We start from the raw sequence: 23,316 nt of genomic DNA, 5'->3' as shown, positions 1-23,316 counted from the left end.
CTCCTTTGTTCTTATCTTCCTGGCCTTGCCAGCAGATAAGAGGAAGCAGGGAGGCACCAACTTGCATCTTGCCTTCGCAGGATACAATGGTATCATCCCCCAGCCTCCCATAGCAAACAGGAGTTATTTGGTCACAGGCTAGTTCTTCCGCCAGTAAACAGTCCTGAGCACTATCTTCTGAAGGCAAACAGCTCCAAAGATGTAAAATTGTCCACACAGCGATGTTGATTGCCACACAACATCCATCACTTGCCTCCTCAACAAAATACCTCAGGAAGCAAGCTTTGAGCCAAAAAAAAAAAAAAAGGAAAGAAGGATTCTCACATCATTGAAAAATGGGGTCCCTTACGCGTTATGGGCAATATCTCCCCATATCGCATGGCGGACTATTTTCAAGGACTTGGCAAGGATGTCCTCATTACTAAAGAAAGACAACTGGCTGCCTCCATGGCGGCATGGCCATTATTAAGTGCCTTAAATCATGCGGATATAAGAACTAATACTTTAGAAACTGAAAATCAGCTTTTGAAAGACCGCATTGAAAAGCTGGAGCACGAACTTGGCGTTTTAACAGGGAAGAAGCCAATTCTACATCTTCCCGTAGGCCAAATTCGTAACGTTTCAATAAATGATGACCAGACTCCTGAATCAACAGACTTCGTTGATCAGGAGAACAAGAAATCCAAATCAGACCTTGAATGTTCAATTGTGGCCGTTCCACTGGAAGTCTGTCCTGTCATAACCCAGAAAACAAAAAAAGTACAGGACAGACCAGCAGGGGTGCCGCCTGATCAATGGCCCCCTGCCCAGACTCATTTACACCTAACGGCTCGGCCATACACGGCAACAGAATTGATGGACTTAGTACAGCGATTTCGGCAGAAGCCTAGAGAAAGTGTGCCGGCTTGGTTATTGAGACTATGGGATTCTGGGGCAGAAAGTGTCTTGGTGAATGGCCCAGAAATAGCTAAGTTGGCCACCATGACTGTCCATCCTGCTCTCAGACAGAGGTTATACGTGGGTAATCAATATCGTGATGAAAACCATTCTATACTAGAATGGTTAATGGCGGCCTGCTGTATGGTATGGCCGAATAAATCAGACATACCTTTACATACAGGCATGTGGTCCTCCATGGAGGACCTTCAGAATTATATCCGCGAACTGGGTGTAAGAGAGGCTATCTATGAAGATACATTTGATGGCCCTGATATGGTTAAATTTTCAGCAGGGATGAGAGATTTAATTTTACAGCAAGCTCCCTCCCATCTGTACAGCACCCTAGTCTCCATATTAAATCCCCTTGTAGTGTCAGAAGCCGTAGTCCAGCAGGCTGCCCAGTTAGTTGCCAACTTGGGAGAAACAGAACGCCTGTGGACTAGGCGCAGTATTCGGTTTTTGGAGGAAGCAGAGGTCCTGTCGGTAAATAAAACCAAAATGCCAGCTACTTGAGCTCCTCCATCGGGACCCATAAGGGTATCCTGAAAACAAATGTTTAATGATTTAATTTGGGCTAGGGTCCAATTTGCTAAGATCGACCGCCAGCCCAACCATGTCCTTCTCCAGCTCTGGAGACAACTAAAGGACAATCAAAAAAAACCCTAAGAAATCAAGGGTAAGAGCTATAGAGAGGGTTCCAACAACAACATGGAACCTAGAAGATTTTATTGTTTCAAATAGGAAAAAAAAGCCACCTCAGGTGTCTCAGGCCACAATGCCTGAGCCATAGGAAGCAAAAGAATTGGCCCTAGCACAGTTCATGGAGTGACAAGGGATGTTAGTCCCCGTAGGGCCTCCAGACGGGACCGGAGGCCCTATGTAGAATTAATGATTTATTGGTCCCGAAAAAATATTCAGAGAGTTATGGCATTGGTAGACACGGGAGCAGAAACATCAATTATCTATGGAGATCCGGGAAAATTTGATGGCGACAGAGTGATGATTGGTGGGTTTGGGGGACAGACTATTCCTGTCACCCAAACATGGTTAAAATTGGGGGTTGGGCGTCTCCCACCCTGGGAGTACAAGGTGTCTATTGCCCCAGTCCAAGAATACATCCTGGGCATAGATATTCTATGGGGTCTGGCTCTCCAAACAACTGTGGGAGAGTTCAGACTTCGACAAAGATGTATCAGTATCCGGGTGGTGCAGGCAATATTAAGAGGCCATGTGAAACATGGGCCTGTTTGCCTGCCGAAACTGCACCGGATTACTAATGTTAGACAGTATAGACTCCCGGGTGGGCAAGATGAAATATCGAGAACGGTGCAGGAATTAGAAAAAGTGGGTATTATAAGACCTGCACACAGCCCGTATAACTCCCCCATATGGCCAGTGTGAAAGTCGGATGGCACATGGAGGATGACAGTAGATTACAGAGAATTAAATAAGGTCATGCCGCCTATTCATGCGGCCGTACCCAATATTGCCTCCCTAATGGACACATTGAGTAGGGAGATAAAAACCTATCATTGTGTCCTAGATCTAGCAAATGCATTCTTCAGTATTCCAGTTGCTGAGGAATCACAAGATCAGTTTGCATTTATGTGGGGAGGCAGGCAGTGGACCTTTCAGGTCCTGCCACAGGGGTACATGCATTCACCAACATATTGTCACAATCTAGTGGCGTGTGACCTGGCTGATTGGAGAAAACCTGATGATGTTAACCTGTATCATTATACTGATGATCTCCTGTTGGCATCTGACTCGCTGGAGGCAGTAGGACAGGCAGCAGATTCATTAACCGCCTATTTACAATAGAGGGGATGGGCTATAAATCCCCAAAAGGTGCAAGGTCCAGGCCTGTCCGTAAAATTCCTGGGGGTGGTTTGGTCAGGAAAGACCAAAGTGCTACCCAGTGCTGTTATAGATAAGGTTCAGGCGTTCCCAGTCCCTACAACATCAAAGCAGCTGCAAGAGTTTCTAGGTATATTGGGTTATTGGCGTTCCTTTATACCTCACCTAGTGCAGCTGCTAAGGCCACTATACAGACTCACAAAAAAGGGGCAGCTATGGGACTGGGGGAAAACCGAACAGCATGCTTTCCAACAAGCAAAACTGGCAGTTAAACAAGCTCAGGCATTGAGTATATTCGATCCTACCCTCCCAGCCCAGTTGGACGTTCATGTTACTCAAGACGGCTTCGGTTGGGGCCTGTGGCAACGTCAGAGCTCTGTTTGGACCCCCATTAGTTTCTGGTCTCAGGTTTGGCACGGAGCAGAAGAAAGATACAGTATGATTGAAAAACCGTTATTGGCTGCCTATTCGGCATTACAGGGAGTAGAGCCAATAACTCAAACAGCTGCAGTTATAGTCAAGACCACTCTGCCAATTCAGGGGTGGGTGAAAGATCTGACCCACCTTCCTAAGACAGGGGTGGCCCAAGCACAAACAGTGGCACGATAGGTCGCCTATCTCAGCCAAAGGAGCAGTTTGTCTTCATCACCCTTGAAAGAAGAACTCCAGAAGATCCTAGGCCCAGTTACGTATCACAGTGATGCACCAAAAGAAATACTGGTCGCTCCACCAGAGAAGAGTCCCATTCAGGAGGGAAAATATCCTATCCCTGAAGATGCCTGGTACACAGATGGGTCCAGCAAGGGCAACCCGAGCAAGTGGAGAGCAATAGCATACCATCCTTCCACCGAGACAATCTGGTTCGATGAGGGGGATGGTCAGAGCAGCCAATGGGCAGAACTGCGAGCCGTGTGGATGGTTATAACCAAGGAACCCGGTGATGGTATCCTGAACATCTGCACAGATAGTTGGGCTGTGTACCGGGGGCTCACTCTTTGGATTGCACAGTGGGCCACCCAGGAATGGACTATCCACGCCCGACCGATCTGGGGCAAAGACATGTGGTTAGATATATGGAATACGGTCAAACACAGGACTGTACGTGTCTACCATGTTTCTGGTCATCAGCCCCTACAGTCACTGGAAAACGATGAAGCCGACACACTGGCCCGAGTTTGATGGATTGAGAATTCACCATCTGAGAACATCGCCCGCTGGTTACATCAGAAGCTATGGCATGCTGGACAAAAGACAATGTGGGCAGCTGCGAAAGCATGGGGACTACCCATACAACTATCTGATATCGTCCAGGCATGCCAGGATTGCGATGCTTGCTACAAGATGAGACCGAGATCGTTGCCCGAAACAACAGCCCATCTTGCTAGGGCACACAATCCTCTCCAGCGATGGCAGGTCGATTACATCGGGCCCCTTCCTCGTTCCGAAGGGGCAAGATACGCCCTGACCTGTGTCGACACTGCAAGTGGGCTACTGCAGGCCTATCCAGTACCGAAAGCAAACCAGGCATATACCATCAAGGCACTCACTAAACTGATGTCTGCCTACGGGACACCTCAAGTCATCGAGAGCGACCAAGGGACTCATTTTACTGGTGCAACGATACAGCGCTGGGCAGAAGAAAATAACATCGAATGGCGATTCCACCTGCCATATAATCCAACAGGGGCAGGCCTCATCGAACGTTATAATGGTATTCTTAAGGCTGCCCTGAAGACAGACTCCCAGTCCTTGCAGGGGTGGACAAAAAGACTGTATGAAACCCTGCGGGACCTGAATGAAAGACCTCGAGATGGCAGACCCAGTGCCCTGAGAATGTTGCAGACGACATGGGCCACCCCGCTTAGGATCCAAATTACGGGCACTGATCATCAGGTAAGACCCCAAATTGGTAATGAAAATAATCTTCTGCTCCCTGCCCCTGAAAACTTAGAGCCAGGTACCCATAAAATAAAATGGCCCTGGAAGGTGCAGGTAGGACCCAAGTGGTGTGGCCTACTTGCACCTTGGGGGAGACTATTGGAGGTGGGAGGCTCAGTAGTCCCTCCAGTAATAGGTACATGGCCTACTGATACTGTGGTCAACACTCCAATCTTCATTGCTAAAGGGACCCCCATTGTGTCCCTGTGGCAGATCAGGACACCTCCTTTGGTGTCTGATATTGTTATGCAGCCGCAGATATCCGGCCAAAAGGTGTGGTACAGGCGGCCAGGACGTGCCCCAGTACAAGCGGAAGTGTTGACCCAAGACAGAAATACGGCCTGTATCTTGCCCTGGAGAGCAGACCTTCCCCTCCTGGTACCTGTAAAACATCTGTATTACTCCCCGTGAGTCTGTGAGCCTTCAGGACCACCGGAAGGAACAAAATGCCATCAAGCGTTCCAGTGTTGCTGTCAGATCACGTACAACACCCGGTGATGGTCTGCATGGGACTGATGGAACATAGAACGGACCTGCACCTCAGGACCTCATGCCTCCAGTCACATCATCGAGCACTGGCCCATAGAAGAATATAGACATCCACTGATCATCACTCGTCTTGAATTGTACCAACACACGTCGCGATAAAATTGTATAAGCGTCGCAATATACCAGATCTCTGTATTAGGGAAAGCTTACCCTTTAGTTAACCTGATCATTGGTTCACGCCGTGAAGGGGTGGAGTGTATGGGAACTGCTGAGTCACAGCCTGAACCTCCGATTGATCACCTGAGGCGAGCCATGAGTCAGCCAGAGGAGCACAGGTGAAGGCAATTCACCTGTGCTGCCAGAAGGGGTGGAGCCAGGCTCCACCCCTCCTAGACCTATTTAAGAGCTGGCTACCAGAGGGGAAGGATCTCTTCTGGAGATCACCTCTCTTGGTGTTTTGTGGTGAGCCCAGCCGAAGGGTAAGCTCTTCCACTTATTGTCTTTTTGTTATCGTTGTCTACTTTGCCTAACTCTCTTGATTATATTGTGATTATAACATCTTGATATCTATTGATTATACAGGGAAACAACAGCTCAGCTCATGTACCTGCTTTGGGAAACAAAACAATCCCATTAGATAACGTGCCCCTGAAACCCAGCAGCACGTTTCCACTGACATAATAAAGATCTCTGTTACAATCAACCAATTACCAATAAGCAATGAAAACCTCTGTTGTAAAGTTTAACAATCCCCCAAAAGCCTGAACTGCCTTGTGGCTGCAAATTGTGTTTTATCTGGAAAATGTCAGTATTGTCCATCTCCACTGTCACAATATGCCAAGAGGTTTTTATCAAGTAAAATGTTTGTCACAGACACGTAACTGCTAACAAAGAACATCCAGCATTGTCCGCACACTGGAGCAAGCAAACAGCAAAGCAGAGGTTTTGAAGAAGGCGAAAGAGAAAGGTTCCCATGTGTACTGATCTCTACAGTAACCAACAGAATAATGGCAAGAAGGGATTACCTTATAGCAGAGAGGTGCTGCTATACACCCAGGAGCTTCTCCATGTTTGGAGTGTCCAGCCTGGAGTTGTGAAGCAAGGCAGAGCAATGATGGAGAAAGAACTGGTTACTGCAGGCTGCCAGGAAGGGCCGTAAGGGACCTGCAAAAGCAAAGGGCATTGAAATGGCTCCACATAAGTTGGGGCGGAACAAAGTAGACTGGTAACTTGTGGCTTCTGAGGGCTTCATATGCAACCATGAGAACAATGGAATAACTGTGTTGGTTCTGGGCACATGGTGCACAACTCAGGTGGAACTAGGAATGGTGTGGCATTGGCTGCACCTACAAAGGACCCAGTACCATCCTTCTGATGCGGAGTGCATCTCACCAAGCATGGCACCATACATGGAAGGCAACAGTATTGTGGGCAATTCCTAGCTGGCACTGTCAGATGCACAAACTGACCAACAGCGAATGCCTTCAGTGCAGAAGTGGCCTGCAGGGTGCATACCAAAAGCCATCCTGAACACATTCCTGCCTGTCAGTAAGTCCCCAGAGATATAGTCAGCAATTAAAGAGCCAAATCAAAGTGACAGAAAGCATATCGTAGGTTTACAGTCCAGCTTGTGTCCAGCATTAGAGGTATGTTTTGTCAGAGCAGTCCAATGCTTTGGTCAATTAGTACTACAGAACAGAAGCAGACAGTGACTTGTGTGTGGGCAATTGATTCTACCAAAGAGAAAAGCACTGCAGAAAGCCTTATCTCCAGCTACTGAGAAATCAATTCCCAGTCCTATGTCCATTCAATTAGGCATTGCTCCTCCATCCCCAAGGAGGATCCTGTACGAGAAGCAACATGGCAAAACGTGACCCTCTCCTAACGTTAATCCTTCCAAACTGAGGCATCCAGCATCTCAAAACAGCTGCTTGCCAGATGCACTGCTGGTGGAATTCTTCTTCCAAGTCATGCCAGATAGCACCAATCCTGCTCAGGTTTCATGTTACAGATGTCTGTTTCTTAATTACTTTATTTCCAAGCAAAGCTATGAGGAATTTAAGGAAATGTTTCCTGCCACTTATCTCGCTACATAAAAACATCTCATAACTCAGTGCTAGGGTTGCTGACAGTGAGAAGGATAGATGCACAGTTGAGCAACTTATACACCAAAGAAAACTCAAAACCTTCACAATCTCTCAAAAATACTACTTTACACTCACCAGTAGGACATTTTCTCCACAAAGGTCCAGTTTTCACACAAAAAATACGACAGTTGCTCTCCAATAGAAGACATTCTTTCCCAGAATTTCCCCGTTTTCTCCCACAAGTATGTAATTTTTTCCCAGAAATACCACATTTCAGTTGGAAACCTGACCTTTTCTTCCAAAAATCTGATATTTTCTCCCAGAAATACCCAGTTTCTTAGAACTGCCACACGTTTTCTCTCAAAAATACTAGATGACAATACCAAATACGACACTTGCAACCAAGAATAGGACATTTTCTCACAGGAATACCACTTTTCTCCCAAATATAAGAGATTTTCTCCAAATTGTATGACATTTTTGGCATTTCTGGGAGAAATAGCTGTGCTATGTGCCACTACTAAACCCAGCAGAGCTGTGCAAGTGTGCCACCGTTAAACCCAGCAGAGCTCTTTCACCGTTAAACCAGGCAGAGCTGTATCACCATTAAACCCAACAGAGATTTTCCAGTATGTCTCAATTAAACCCAGCAGAGTACAGCAAGGGGAAGTGGTTTTAAACTGGAAAACAGCAGATTTATACTAGATACTAGGAATAAATTTGTTACTGTGAGGGTGGTACGACATTTCAACAGGTTACCCAGCGAGGTTGTGAATGCCCCCTCTTGGGAAGCATTCAAAGCCAGGCTGGATGGGACTTTGAGCAACCTGGTTTGGAGGGAGGTGTCTCTGCCTATAGCAGAGGGGTTGAAACTAAATGATCTTAAGGGTCCCTTCAAACCCAAACCATTCAATGATTCTATGACTAAGCCTCAGCAAGTTCCCAGATTGTCAGTCCAACACTTTAATATACATTTTTGTTCAATATTTTTAAAGTTGCATGAGAAAAATAAAACTGTAAAGTCTCATTTACAGGGAGGAATGTGGCCTCCCTTTCTCCCATACAAAAGAGTATAGCATATAGTATATAGTATTTATCCCCACGTGGGTTCTGAAATCTGATGACCAGCAGAAGAGCAAATGCCCTCCACAGTTCTCCACCCACAGAAAAGACATCAGGATTGGCACATTAAATCAGTAAAAGTTTCCTTGATGGAAACGAACAAGAAGGAAGCAGTGTCCTTTTCTCATGAGTTGTATAGTCGCTTGCCTTTGCAGGACACTGGCCTACTTCTCTTTAAGCCATTAGTTACTCATTCTACAGCAGAGGAGATGTGTTAAAATCATAGAATATCTTGAGTTGGAAGAGTCCTACAAAGATCAAGTTAAACTCTGGTTCCACACAGAATTCAAAATTCAAACTGTGTCTGAGAGTTGTCCAAATGCTTCTGGAAATCTGACAGGCTTGGGGTCATGACCACTGCTCTGGGGAGACTATTCCAGTGCCCAATCACTCTCTCAGTGAAGAATCTTTCCCTAATACCCAATCTTGCCCACCTTCGCAATGCAGCTACATGCTGTTCCTTCAGGTCCTGACACTGTCATCACAGAGAAGAGATCAGCACCTGACCCTCTGCTCTCCTCCCACATGGGCTGTGGCTGCCATGATGCCTCCCTTTGTTCTCCTCTTCATTAGGCTGAACAAACCAAGGGATCTCATCTGCTCCTCATACGTCTTGCCCTCCAGATACTTCACCATTTTTAGATCCTGTCCAATAGCTTTTTGTCTTTCTTATTTTGTGGCTCCCACAGTGCTTGAGGTGAGGCTGCACTAATGCTGAGCAGAGAGGAACAATCCCTCACCTGGATAGCAGTGTTTGGAGAGAAGAAATGCACTTAATGCTTCACAGTGGCTAACTCAACTGAAATGCCTGCAGAGGCCGTATCTGCAGGCATAACTAAACTAGTCCCAAGTTGCTGCATCTCACGCCAGTATCCAAAGTGGCTTCTGGATGGTTCAGGAACATCAGCTCAAGGAAGGACAATTAAGCTTTGTATTTCCCCTCTGGTGTCATTACAGCTTCCGAGAACCACAGAATTCAGTTCTTGGAATGTATTTCTCTCTGTTCAGGCTAACTTCACACACTTCATTTTGTAAAACATAGGGACACAGTATGCACTGGCAGCTCTGAGGGTAAAAGGCTCTGTTAGGATTGCCACCACATCTTCCTGTAGATATTAACCTTTTCTTCAAGCTCTTCTATAGTGTATAGTTCATCAGTGTAAATTTCTCAGGATGCATCTAACTTTTAAATAACTTCGTATCTTAAAAGTTTTACATTATTCATTATTGGTTAGGAAAATTTACAGTGAGACTGGCCACATTTTGAATTTCTGAGACAACATGGACTGAACTTGATTGACACAGAAAAAGGAAAAAAAAAAATTGAGTGGAGTGTTACCAGGTAGTTCCGTATATAGTGGAGTAATAGAACATAAGTCAATTCTAAAATATTGTCTAGCTGTCTTGTTCAATCCCTCATTTATTTCAGTCTTGAATCCCTAAATATCATCTGTCCTGTGGAAGAACTATTACAGGCACTCGTTTATAATAATGACATCTATTTCACAGAGCTATCAAGCCCCCAGCAGCACCAGACATTTTCAGCTTTGGAACTGGAGGTTGTGCCATTGCACTTTATCACAGACCAAGTGAGATTCTGTGTATCCATTCTCTTTGGGAGCATCTCTCCAGTATCAGAGCAGGAGCTGACTCTGCTCTTCCTTGCAGGTTAGATGCTAGACACCTTATCTTGCAGAACCCTTCCTCCCATCTTTTCTGGGCTCATACCAGTCTCACACTATCATGAAGAGGAAAGAATGCACTCTGCTTTTTGGAAGAAGCTGCATAAACATTTGACAAAACTCCACATTGGGAGCATTCTGAAGAAAAAACAACAAAAAGACATTTAAAAAGACACAGATAGGTTCGACCTTGATATTGATTTTATCTGCTCCTATCAGAACAGTTCTGGGCATTGAGAAATGCTGCTTAATACCTGTACGTGACACTTTGAGCACCACTTCCAATTTTTTTTGCAGCAAATTGGTCAAAATTTTTCTTCCCAAGTCACTATGAAGAGACAAAGCAAAGTCAGCTGGGACACCAATGACACTGGAGGAGGCTATGTGACAGAACTTACTTCTCCATTAAAGCAAAGCAGCTGCTGCTTTGATAATATTCTAGTGTGCTGTGTTCTCACGGAGCTGCAAGGGAGCAATGGCTGAAGCCAGTTGCAACAAGAGAAGCCCATGTTACACTGACCTCAGAAGTCTAATACAAAATCTGCACTGCTACCCTTACAGAAGGAAGAGCAGTTCACACTATAACCCTAGGAATCATCTCTATAGACATATATATGGTAGACACAGTTTAGGGAGAGGTGCCCTGGGCTTAACACCAGTATGACAGAGAACAGAAGATGGCCTGCAGTCAACCCCTGCTACATGAAAAAAAGACAAGTCATGCTTATGACCTGAGGAGGAATTGTTACTGAGCCTAGCCCATAGAGAAATCCCTGCACCACCCAGTTGGGTCTAATAGCTCAAAGAAGCCACTGCAGCCTCTTGGAGCAGTTTTCTTGTAAACAGACAGCTGTAAAGATTAGAAGAAAAAGAACAAAATTCTATGATTTAAAAAAAGTTTGTGAACTGAATCTAAGTGGCAGTATTGCTATCAAGCTTTTGTGAAACGAATGCCTCAGTGTCTGATTCCAGGGAAGCAGCTGCAATTTTGAAGGAGTTCTCAAGGTGTCTGTGGTCCTGGCCACGTTTAAGGGCTGGCAGCCATCTCTACCTGCAGAATGCCTTCCAGGGAGTGTGGGTGAGTATTGGTCCTCAGGAAGGGGTGAGTGATTTCTTCTTAATTTCAGGGCTGTGAGCTCTGCCATTTTTTGCATATTCTGAACTGGATTAGAGCAGTATCTGTTATGTGTGTCCTTAAAATGCTCTTCAAGTTCTCCCTAAGGGAGATAAGGGTGTTATTTCCCTTTCTCTGAGCTGGTGATGGAAGGACTGATACATGTTTCAATCTTTCATTGCTCCCTCATTTCCAGAACGCTTCAGTCAGCCCCAAGATGATGCTGGTTGGCTGACTGCGCGCTACAGCTCTGGGAATGCTCAGATCTAATGCCCTTTTCCATAAACAGGTTCTGAATTCTCCAGATCCTGTCTGCAAATCTTCTTAGACTCATTACCTTCTGGTTGAGCCTCTGTTCCCTCTTTTATGATTCTCACCTCATAGTCTCCGACCTGGGGCTCCAAACATGGTTTGTCTGCTCCAACCTCATTCCAGCCTTTTTAGTAACTAATTCACAGTGCTATATTAATTCCACCCATGCAGAATTGCTTAAGGGTGCTCTGTTGTGTATTGTTATGTATTAATATATGTTCTATGTCTCTTCTGATCTCATTTTGCAGCTTGATGGGGTATAAGGATTACCAGGGCTCCTCTAATCAGTGGTATAAGCACTGTGAAATCTGCGGAGCAGGTAATGAAACATCATGAGCTCCTTGTACGTGCATTGCTTATATGCAGGCAGGTTTGTAATGACTGTGGGAAGCTCACTTAGGGATTGAATGGGGTTACCCCATTCTGACAGATTGCTCAGTATCAAAATTGATATTTCAGTGCATATTTACAAGCCTCGGGAGACCCAGATGGGATCCCCAGAGTGGCGTGGCCAGGTACGGAAGTTAGAAATAGAAAACTACTATGCTTTAAATCTTGAAGTTGAATGTCTGTTTTGCATTGCAATTGTTTTGCAACGTTAACGATTGTTAATCACTCCTAGCCGTCCTTGGCTTTGCTGCGCATACCTGTCCAATTGATACCAGCTTTTTCATCACCTCAGAGGCTTGCAAAAAAAAAAAAAAAAAAAAAAAAAAAAAAAAAAAAAAAAAAAAAAAGCATGACAAAATCAATTTGATTATTTATTTATTGATTTACAGATATTCTTACGTGCTTAGCAGAGGTTTGCTGGGTGTAGAGAAGTTTTCCTTGGTTTTCTTCGTCTTTTTCCAATTGACGTAATTTTCTCCTCCCTCAACCCCCATCTAACTGCGTTTTTCCTCTGCCATCACGGCAGGGAGAAGAGCGCCAGAAGCTGCGGCGCGGCTGCGCGTCGAGCCACTCGTTGTTGTTTCCGCGGTCTCCGGTGCCCTTTCGTGGCCAATAGGTGGAATTGCGGCCGTGTTTGTTTGGCGCCGCAGGCACCAGGGCGCATGCGCACAGGCACGCGGCGGCGGTGCGCTCGCGGTGTAGTCCTCACTCTGCGCAGCAAATCCACCGAGCTTTGTTATGGTTAGTCTTCGAGGCAACAGAGCGCATGCGCCAGGACACTCATAACTAGCATTCAAATCTACAAAGCCTCGAGGCGCAGGCGAGCAGTCGATTCCTGGAGCCTGCCTCGGCAACAGACTACTCTGGCTCCCAGCGGCCCCTGTGCCCCTCGCACGCGTAATGAGGAGTCGAAAACAACGCATGCGTAGGTGAGTACTCGAAACTAATCATGAGAAATAACTTGCCGGGCCGGGGCTGGCGCACGCCGCGCTGCCGAGCCGGGCCGGGGCTGTTCACTGCTATGTTTGCTATTACCTGGAGGACTGATGACCATAGAGAGGCGGCGGATTAGCTGAGTAGAGCGGTTAGAACGGCACTTCCGCATTTCGTACGCGCATGCGTTGTGCTGCTTGCGGGACGCAGCGGCCGTTCCGCGCATTGGCCAGGAGGTGGCAGCAGAGACCGCGGAAAGAACTTTTCCCACGGGATTGGCGGGGAGCAGCGGCGCAGTGCCTGGTGATCCGGTCTGTGTGCTGTGAGGACGGGAGAGGGGCACGAAGTTGGAAGTGGAGGGGTTGTGGGGGGAAAGACGAAGAAGAAAGAGGGAACCTACTCCAAACCTAGGAGAGCTGTGCCAAGTGCATATAAATAGCTTTTTTTAAAAAAAAAAAAAAAGAGTTTTTTTTTCTTTTTTTTCTTCTTTCTTTTTGCCAACATCTCTTGCATTGTTTCTAAGTGTTCAAATACCAAAATGCAACTACCCAGCAAATCTAATGATAATGGGATTAGAGCCCATTGGCAGAAAGTGCAGGGCCATATTAATGTTCACTCAGCCTCTGTCTTGTTTATACTTCCACGTATTTTTCTTCAAAAGCCTTTCTTTCACTGCGGGTTTCATTTTTGGCTTTCTGTTCTTTTCATGCCATAAAATGGGAAGTTTTAGGTCCTAGGAAGTCTAAGCAGCCAGATCTAGCACAAAGCTGCAGTTTTGAGTTCTGTGTAGACCATTACAGTGTTCCTACAAAGATTAACAAAAACTGCAGTCCTCCCCCTCAGTTTACAGATGGAAAAAATTAATTCACCTGCCTAGAAAGAATTGATGTGTCACAGCTGCTGTTGGCAAGATGGCCCGAGAGTTGTGTGGGTGCATCTGGCTGTGAGAGGAATGTCTTTGTGGAAGGACAGCTTGTTCCCCCCTTTGATGGGGGCAGCTTCTCAGCTGCCCTACCCTGGTCTTCCTGCAGCTGGACAGATAGCCCAGAAGGGCACAGGGTGCACAGACCCTCCCCGGCCAGCTGCAGCAGTCGCTCCTGCCAGCACTCCCTTTCCCCCCGACCATTCCCATTTCGCAGGCTGGAGCCCTGTGTGGCAGAGGAGGAGAGAGCTGCAGGCAGAAGGAAAACAGGGTGCTGGGATTCCTCCGGCTCGCTGCCAGCTGTCTTCTCTGACATTTTGGGGGCGGGCAGGGGACTGTGGGAGCACCCTCAAGGCTCTGGGCAGAAGGGAAGGAAGCAAAGATGCAGCTGCAGGCAGCGGGCTCTGAGCTGGAGCAGTGCGGCCGGGCACTGTACAGCTCACAGCCTGGGCACAAGGAGCAAGTTTGTCCAGCTGAGGGCTGCAGGGCTGTCCTTATCAAGCACTCCCCCATCCCACAGGTCTGCAGTGACTGTACCACTTGCTCGAGCTCTTCCCACTGCAGGAGCTCAGAACTGGCAAGAACCCTGACCAAAGCAGGTAATGGCAACATATGCACACAGGTACACACCTGATACAGAATTTGGCACTTGACAGTCCTCCCAGAGCTTCTTGCTGCTTTTTAGGCTGCTCTACCGCTATTCTGTCCTTTTCCCCCTTATTCCCCTATGTCTTGCCCTTTCCTTCACCCTGTGCTTTCCCCATTCCTTTTTCAGGCTTTCTCCTTTCTTTCCTCACTTCCTTCCTTGTGACGACCCCATGTTCTGCTGCTGTTCTCAGCTGACGCTCCTTAAGCTGCACTTTTCAAAGACATGGGATCAGGCTGCATACTATCCCTGACTTAAAACAAACAAACAAGTGCTGTATTATGTATAGATAATGGACTCCTGCTTGAAAACCAATAGCATCTCCACATCCTGGAGTGTCACCATCACCCCCAGGTTGGGCTAGTGCTGCTCAAATGGCACTGGCACAGCCTGCCACCTCCCTAAGTCACCTCTACGTGTCACCTCATCTCACTTCTGCAGTTCTGACCCCACACCTCCACCCCATGTGCCCCCATGTCCTCACATGTCCCTGTGTCCGCCCACATTCCCTGCCCCAATTCAGTCCATGCTGATGTCACCATGGGATTGAGGATGGGGGCAGGGATGCCTGTGGGGTGCGTGGAGTCCCGGGACAAGTTGATGGCTGTGCACAGGGGGGTGATGGTGCCCTCGGCGCACGGCTGTGATGGGGGGGGTGTGAGTCATTGCCCCCAAAATGGGGCTTGTGCCCCACGCATGTGGGCAAGTTGTATGGGGAGTGCTTTCTGGAGATGATCTATCTTTTCTCCAAATCTGCAGCGACTTCAGCAATCCCGCGTCGTACCGCAGCAGAAATGGGGCACTGCTGTACGTCAGCGATCTCTGACTCAAGCACAGGGGCTGCACGAAGGACACACGCTGCAGCCTCCCTGTTTCTGTGGGGTTTGGGATTGATGTTTGAGCCAAAAGGCCTCATGGTGCCATACAGGCAGGTGCTGGGTTCACCCACTGAGGATGCCAAATCCTAAAATAATGTCACAGTGGTCTTTAATTGCTGTGCGAGGAGATGACGTGCATTTCTCCCTGGGGAGCTGTAAGCTGACACCGCAGTGTGGCAGACAGCACCAAAAAGGGATGCCATGCTGTACTTTCCTACCCTAGTAACTCCTGGTTCTGCTGGTACACCTCTTGTACCTGGAGCTGGCTCTCCATCTGGCTGAGACGTCATCTTTAACACTTCAAAACAAGCCTAAGGAGAAAAGATTTTGGTGATGTGACATGAAAATAGACAGCACAAATATAGACCAGGATAACAGAAGATGTACACGCTGGGTGTTGAATCTCATTTGGAAGCCAAACCACAGGTGGGAAGTCTTATTTTATTTGGTTCATTTTTGCTAATCTCCCGGAGGATCAGGAGGTCAGTAGATGTAAACTAGAGATGCATCACAGGGATATTCAATCAAGGTGATGCAACACATATCTAATTGTTTTTTCATAATTACAATGACTAATAGATATTAACGTGATAGTGACTCTCTTCCTAGCTTAATATATGTTAACGCTAAATTTGAAACTGGCATCCTAATAAATAGGGCTTCTGAAAGAGGCATGTTGACAAAAGCGTGGTTTTACCTACTTGTTTTTCATTGTAATATCAATATATTGAAACATTTGCACAGGGTCAAGTAATTGTGAGGGGATAAAACAGCACATGAGGTTATAATTACTATGTTAGGTAAAGCAGAGCACTATCAGTCTTCATTGTTGTATTTTTTTTTCTTTCCTTCCAGTTACTTGACAGTCCAGGAAATTTTTCACAGCTGAGCCATTGTGTTTTCTTCAGAAGTTAGAAATAAGATTGGCGGATTCATGTCCGTATTCACCCACGCAGCAAAGTACTGGAAGAACTGCATTATTTCATCCCATTCTTCGGTGAGTTTCTATTATTTACCATGTAAGAACAACTTCTTTGTAATGCCTCCCTTGTAGAAAAATGACGTGTTTATCTTCATTGCCAACCCTTGATTTCCAGTGCATGTTCAAAATAGTTGATGGGTGAAGGAATGCTGGCTGGTTTTATGCTAAGAAAAAAGCCTCCACAAGTTCACATTCAGTACAGTGAGTACACTTTTATTTTTGCTAGATGGTCTGCTGGTTTCTCCAGTCTTCTTATGTAACACAGGGGAATATTTTGTTGTTTGAATTTCTATAACTGCCTATTTCCTGTGTTCAGAGGAGTAGATTCCCTTACATATAGAGTATTTTTAACTGGGTAATGTAACTCAGAGTAATAACACATAAAAACAATCTTCTGTGTTGGCTGTTTGAAAGAAAGCTGTTTATTCATTAGAAATGTTAGAAACATAATAATCCCATTTGGTAGTTAGTTTTTCATCAGCCTATTAAGTTCCGAGTAGAAAATAGCACTTAAGTTCAATTGCATGTTTGAAGCAAGTCTTAATGACATACACCTTTTTAAATATCCCTCAGTAATGCATGCTATTATTGTGCTCAGGACCACTGGATCACGTCGTCTTAATGGTTCAAAGCATGCGAAAAATCTTTATCTGGAAGAATATGACAACTGAGATTTTTTATTGGTACATGATAGCACAATAAATTCTGTCACCTGTAATTAACTTGATGCCATAGTTCACTGCTGCAGATCTTAATGTAAAGATTGCTGGGGCAATGCTTTCAGGGCCAAAACTTCAGCCAGACTGTTGTGTGTGTGAAGGAAAGCACTGTAAATCTCTGAATTCTGTATGGATGGGGCCTTATAAATATTTCTATAATTAGTCAAAGCACAGTAATTTTTTTTCCCTACAGGTTAAATACTGCTGATTAGCTGCTTACTTTTTAGAAAGTTCTCTGTCCTTAGTATTTACACGAGTCTTTTTCTGACCTGCTGTAAGCCCGTGAGTCCAAACCAGATAAGGAGTCTAATTTTAGAGCTGGAGATAGTGTAACACTGTTACTAGTTGATACTTGCTATTTCATTGCATTCTAGGATTATTAGTAAACAAAAGAACTGCCTCATAGAAGAGAATGACTTATTAATTACAATACAGTAGTGATCTTGTTTTTGGTGTTATTATTGCATATGTATATCTGCCTTTGCATTGTTAGTTCTAGAAGATAGTGTCTACAGGTATTGCTGACAATTAAAAAAAAAAACTACAATTCTTATTTATTCTTGGAAATATATTTCTTTGCTTGCTATGAATCAGTTAATACTGAGCCATGATATTTTGCTGTGCTAGTGCACTTTATTGAATGTATCAAAGTACGTAAGACATATTGATATTGTAACAATTAAACACAGAAAGAAAGACTGTGTCTAAAAAACAATTCCAAAGTTCTAGGAAGGAAGGATTATTATAGAATTCTGAGACTGCCTGATACAAGAAGAAAGTGGTTTAGGCAGATTCACATAATTTGACTTAACACACTCATTCTATAGAAAAGAATTTAATCTCAAAGACTGGCAAGCAGAATTTTTAACAGGAACACTACTACGCAAATCAAAGAGCAATTCTGTTGTCATGCTATGTACTAACTGCCAGACACTTGTTTGCTTTACAAAATATGCATTAATTTATCAAATTACCCCGCAAAATAAACAAAACTGAAGAAAACCTATGCATTTAAAATGGTTAGGATTTGACAAAGAAAAAATATAAAATGTTTAAAAGTAGCAAATCCAACTTTTGTTTCTTCAGAAACAAGCTCATTTCAGGTAAAAGCTATTAGCTACTGCTATGTAAAGAAAATACAATTTATAATGTTCAGTGTTACAAAAAAGAACTAATTTTGAAAAGATAACTAGTGGATTTCATGATGGCATAACTACATGAGCGGATGAGGAAAATGCTTGATGTAATCTATCTTAATGTCAGTAGAGACTTGGACATAGTCCCCATCATATCCTTCTTTTCAAATTCAAAATATGTGGATTTGAAAGGTGGACTGATGAACAAAGTTTAGTCTAGTCATACCTTGAGAGTGGTGGTCATTGGCTCAATGTCTGGATAGAGAAAGTAACAAGTGGTGCTCCTCAGGGGTCAGTGCTGGGACCAGTGCTCTTTAATATCTTCAGCAGTGACATTGACAGTGGGATCAAGTACATTCTCATCAAGTTTGTGGATGACAACACGCTATGTGATAAGGTCAAGATGACTGAGGGATGGGATGCCACTCAGAGAGACTTAGCCTTTGTCAGTGGGACAAGGAGAAGCTCGTGAGGTTCAAAAAATCCAAGTGCAAGGTACTGCACATGGGTAATGGCAACCAACCCCTTGTATCAGCACAAGTTGAAGGATGTAAGGACAGAGAACAGCCCTGCCACAATGGGCATAGGGATACTAGTAAATAGCAAGTGGACATGAACTAGCAATGTGTACCCTCACAGCCCAGAAAGCCACTCCTGTCCTGGACTGCACCAAAAGAATTGTGGTCAGCAGGTCAAGGTAGATGATGCTGCCCCTCTGCTCTGCATTGGTGAGACCACATCTGGAGTACTCCATCCTGACGTGGAGTTCTTGAGTACAGGAGAGGCATGGATCTCCAGCTTTAAAATTAGACTCCTTATCTGGTTTGGACTAACGGGCTTACAGCAGGTTAGAAAAAGACTCGTGTAAATACTAAGGATAGAGAACTTTCTAAAAAGTAAGCAGCTAATCAGCAGTATTTAACCTGTAGGAAAAAAAAAATTACTGTGCTTTGACTAATTATAGAAATATTTATAAGGCCCCATCCATACAGAATTCAGAGAATGTATTATATTGCTTCATTGTGTGAAGACTGATTCAACCTTAATGTGACTGATAAGCTGCAGCAGGTAGAGACCTTGACTACAGCTTACCCAGCCCTGAGCTTGGCCGTCTCAATCACTTAGGCACTACTCCTGGAAAGCTGCTGAGTATAAACTTAGCCTGAGAAGATAGATCTGCTAAATTATCTAATTTTTAACAGATGGACTTGCTTAAACACAGAAGTCTGTGTTATTCTATGGAAAAGGCCTTTCAAAACTGAGGAAGATATATGAAAAAGAAAAATACGTAAAATTTTCTTTGGCTGTGGGACACTCCGAACAACTTAGCAATTACAGTTGGTATGTAAGTAATGTGAAATAAGATGAATTATTTGTTTTTGAATCTGAAGTTTCCAAAGCTTCAGAGATGACATAGATGAAATAGAATTAGAAAAAATGCTTTATGTAAGCAAGAATGAATTTGGTATTCCAAGCACTGTCATTCATTGTGGAAAATTCTTGGTGCTCGTGTACCTTAGATATCTACTGGGGTACTTCCAGATACATGCACTTAGGTACAAGACATAATATCTGTAAACTAATGAAGATCATTTAGTTCAGGCACTGAAACCTAGCAAAAAGCTATTAAATAAACCTTAATAAAATAAATTAACTTCACAATGATCAACTGTTAGGATTCTAATAGGCTTTTATAACAAGCCTTTGTCTTGGATGCAGAAAATACCTTTGGAAAAGACAGATGGGAGGCTATCTGACTGATTTGTGAGAACAGTCAAAATGTGCTATGAGAAGGGATTTCCTCCAGTGTGACCCGCTGCACTGATGTCCAAGCTGCAGCTCATTTCAGAAGTGTTGCTGAGCTCCTTAATGGTGCTTTGGGACAGCTTTTCCTTATCTGAAACCACTCATTAATGATACCAAAGGTCTGAATAACTTTCATTGCTTTCAAATACCTGCATACTGAACAAACTCAATTACCTAAACTTGATTTCTCTTCATTCTTTAGAGATAATTTGATAGGAAAATCTTTGAGTTAGCTAAAAGGATCCCATTCACCCCTGTGAGTGTAGGTGTTGCTATCCACATTTCTTAGATAATCACAGATTTCTGTGAATTGCAATTATTCAGGATAAGACAGCTATTACATTCCCCAAACTGGCTCCTATTGCACTGTAGACCTCAGTGTTTTTGCAACACTGTGTGTACCGCTGCTGACAGCAGTTTCCTATATTCAAGATGGACCTTCTTTTTTTTTGAGTGCAGTGATACCATGGTTTTCATATTGCTTTACCCCAGTCTATGCACATCTGATTGCTGTTGTGGGCCTTTCCCTGTACAGGTTTGATTTCACACACCTGTATCTACCCGTATTAAATTGTATAAAACCTTTTGGTTGGAGAGTAATAAATGACTTTACCCCGGAAAGAACAGAAATATTCCTCCCTCCCTCCCTCCCTCCCTCCCTTCCTCCCTTACTGCTTTGGCCTATTGTTGAAATGCAGATCTCCTAGAGGTCTTATTTCAAGTGTTTCAAATATTCTCTACAATACTTGTCATTAATTTACGGTATTACTTTTTTGCCCACGTTCTCTTTATTATATGGAGCTGGCCTCAGTATGAGCCTTGAGAGATTGCCATCCAGGAGCATTAAAGAGGTTTAAATCCCTTAATGTTCAGTGCTTTAAAAACTATTTTATGATAAGGCAATTAAAAACGACATGCTGCAGAAAGTAACAGGATCCCAGAGTGTGTTACAGGTATGGCTCAGCAGAAAATGAGCACTATGTCCGATTTCTCCCCTTGGCCTCTGCTTATCTCGTAAAAACTGTAACTTTCAAAAAATAAAGGAAGCAACACAGATCTCTGCTGGGTTGAAGGATGATGTTTTGTTGCAGGGTGGAAAGTTGCAAGTTCTGAGAAAACAATGACCGTTGAAAGGAGTCCGTTCATGGTGCAGGAAATCTAATTTCTGGAGCTGTGTATGCATGTGTGTTCTCACTTCACAACTGCTTCCAGATAATGGGGCTACCAACTCAGGCAGGAGTGGTAGGGCTGTCATCCTTAGTCTAAAGTTCAGATCTTCTTTCTGCCTTGTTATAGTTCATTTGTGGTGTTTGTAGCAATGGTCATGGCGTTCTCAGTTTGGCTGCAACTCTGACTAAGTGGAATAGAATGATGAAGGAAAATACAGAAGCTGGTATTCTCTGGGCAAATTTGTGTGCCAAATCCACCTTTAGCAGAAGAAAGATGTGGTTTTTCAGAACTCGGGAGAGCTGTACCCGCACATACTACAGGCATATTTGATGAGCTTGCATTCCTCTTCTGTTGAATCAAAAACCTGGGCTAAGAAGGAATGTTCCATGTAGGGAGAAGAAGATGATAGAACGTGTTCCTTTCATGGCTGGCTTGGGAAATGTCAGGTCTTTCTGAAGGCACCATTCAGCCACAGGCCTTTTTTGCCAAAAAAGTAACAAGACAGGCAGCACTGCAGAACTGAGTATTCTCCATGTATTTACTCATCGCCTGAAATAGACTGTGGCAGTTGTCTTTATGATCGTCAGCATATAGTTGAAAGGGAGCAGCTGACAAAGGTAAGGGCATACCAGTGAGTCTTTCCATTTTGAAAGATTTTTATGTAGTCCTTGCTCATCTCTTAAGTACTGAAGATTTATCACAGTCACAGATTCCATCTGTCTTTTATCATCACCATGGAATATTATTCCAAAAGCTATTAAGCTATTGCAAATGACCTTATCTGAGCCATGCTCTTTTTTCTTTTTTAACTTGAAATGCTTGTTACATGTTCATTTCATGTATCTCTTATTTTTGCCTTGCCTCAAGCTGGAAGTCACTTTAAGAAAGCCATCTAAAAAATTCTGTATTTAGTATGTGTGTACATCTCAGTGTGAATTGTAGTGTATGCTATCTTTGGTTCATCCTGTACTCCGTAATGTGGCAGTGTGGCTGTACTCTTTCCAAAGCAGCATGCCTTTTCAGAAAGCACTTCACTGACAGCTGAAGTTGTTCCTGTTTTATTGAACTGTAAGGGGGATAAGAAATGCCACGTGGAAGAAGCAGCTGTGCTGGCTGCTTCTCCTCTGTTGTCTGGGGGAACATCTGATAAGGTGCCCATCTTGTACCTATCTGTGGCTCCAGTGGAATGTGTGGCAAGGCAGAAGCAAAAGACTTGAACTTTGCAGCTGGGAAGAAAGCCTACAAAATAAGACAGTTACACACAGATTGAGATAAAAGTGACAGATGTGAATGATGAAGAAGTCCATGTAATATCTGACCTTCTTCCTCAGAGCAGAGATTCACTGTCAGACAGGCTGCTTCAGACATTGATCTCATCACACAACTGAAGCAATGACAGCGTTTGCTTACTGCTTAAAGGGAGACCTCCAGGGTAAATGCACAAACAGGTGTACAAGAAGAGTTAGCAGTTGTCACTCTTCCCAAATGCACTGTGATATGGGATGTGTTCAAGGTAGCAGACTTGCTGGAGAGGCAGATTTACTTGCAGCTACTAGGAGACCTGAGACCTGGGATATCAGTGCAGAACTTTATGATAAAACACCGTTAGTAAAATCTATTGAAGAGGTGAATCCTCCTAGTTTCTGATTTCCATGAAGTTTGTGACTCCCTAATAATGAAATTAAAATTTGTATTATTGAAAATCATGTGTTTGGTTATTTTGATCCAGCTGGACTTTAGTTTTAGTATTTACCTTCCTGCCTATCGGGGAACTTGAGTAATTTTAATCTGCTATGATATTGTGCAGCTCCTCCCTTTGACAGAGTGGTGTAGGCTGTTATCAGCTTGGCTGAGGGAGCTGGGATTGTTCGATCTGCTGAAGAGGAGGCTCAGGGGAGACCTTACAGCTCTCTCTAACTACCTGAAGGGAAGTTGCAGTGAGCTGGACTCGGCCTCTTCTCCCATGTAACCAGTGGCACGACCAGAGGAAATGGCCTCAAGCTGCACCAGGGGAGATTCACGTTGGACGTTAGGAAATACTGCTGCTCTGAAAGAGTGGTCAGGCACTGGAATGGGCTTCCCAGGAGGTGGTGGAGTAACCAACCCTGGAGGCATTCAAGGAATGTTTGGATTTTGTGTTGAGGGACGTGGTTTAGTGAGAACTGTTGGTGATGATCTTGCAGGTCTTTTCCAA

The 23,316-nt window shown here is 44.4% G+C and overlaps 1 long non-coding RNA gene across 6 annotated transcripts; it reads left to right on the top strand.

Moving 5' to 3' along the window:
• The first annotated feature begins 12,606 nt into the window (after positions 1 to 12,606).
• LOC122181607 lies at positions 12,607 to 21,728 on the top strand. Of its 6 annotated transcripts, XR_006179497.1 has the most exons (7): positions 12,607 to 12,859; positions 14,306 to 14,384; positions 15,533 to 15,735; positions 16,165 to 16,306; positions 16,407 to 16,492; positions 19,349 to 19,487; positions 21,515 to 21,728. It is a non-coding gene; the product is annotated as an uncharacterized LOC122181607 (long non-coding RNA). The 6 variants fall into 6 exon arrangements; XR_006179496.1 differs by lacking the exon at positions 21,515 to 21,728 and having other exon boundaries at positions 19,349 to 20,078; XR_006179499.1 differs by lacking the exons at positions 19,349 to 19,487; positions 21,515 to 21,728 and adding an exon at positions 18,474 to 18,521.
• The last annotated feature ends 1,588 nt before the right edge of the window (positions 21,729 to 23,316 follow it).

The sequence above is a fragment of the Lagopus leucura genome, unplaced genomic scaffold, assembly GCF_019238085.1.
Source record: "Lagopus leucura isolate 7727_CA_CO unplaced genomic scaffold, USGS_WTPT01 Super-Scaffold_100009, whole genome shotgun sequence".
Lineage (NCBI taxonomy): Eukaryota > Metazoa > Chordata > Aves > Galliformes > Phasianidae > Lagopus > Lagopus leucura.
This window is presented reverse-complemented; position numbering and strand designations above follow the sequence as displayed.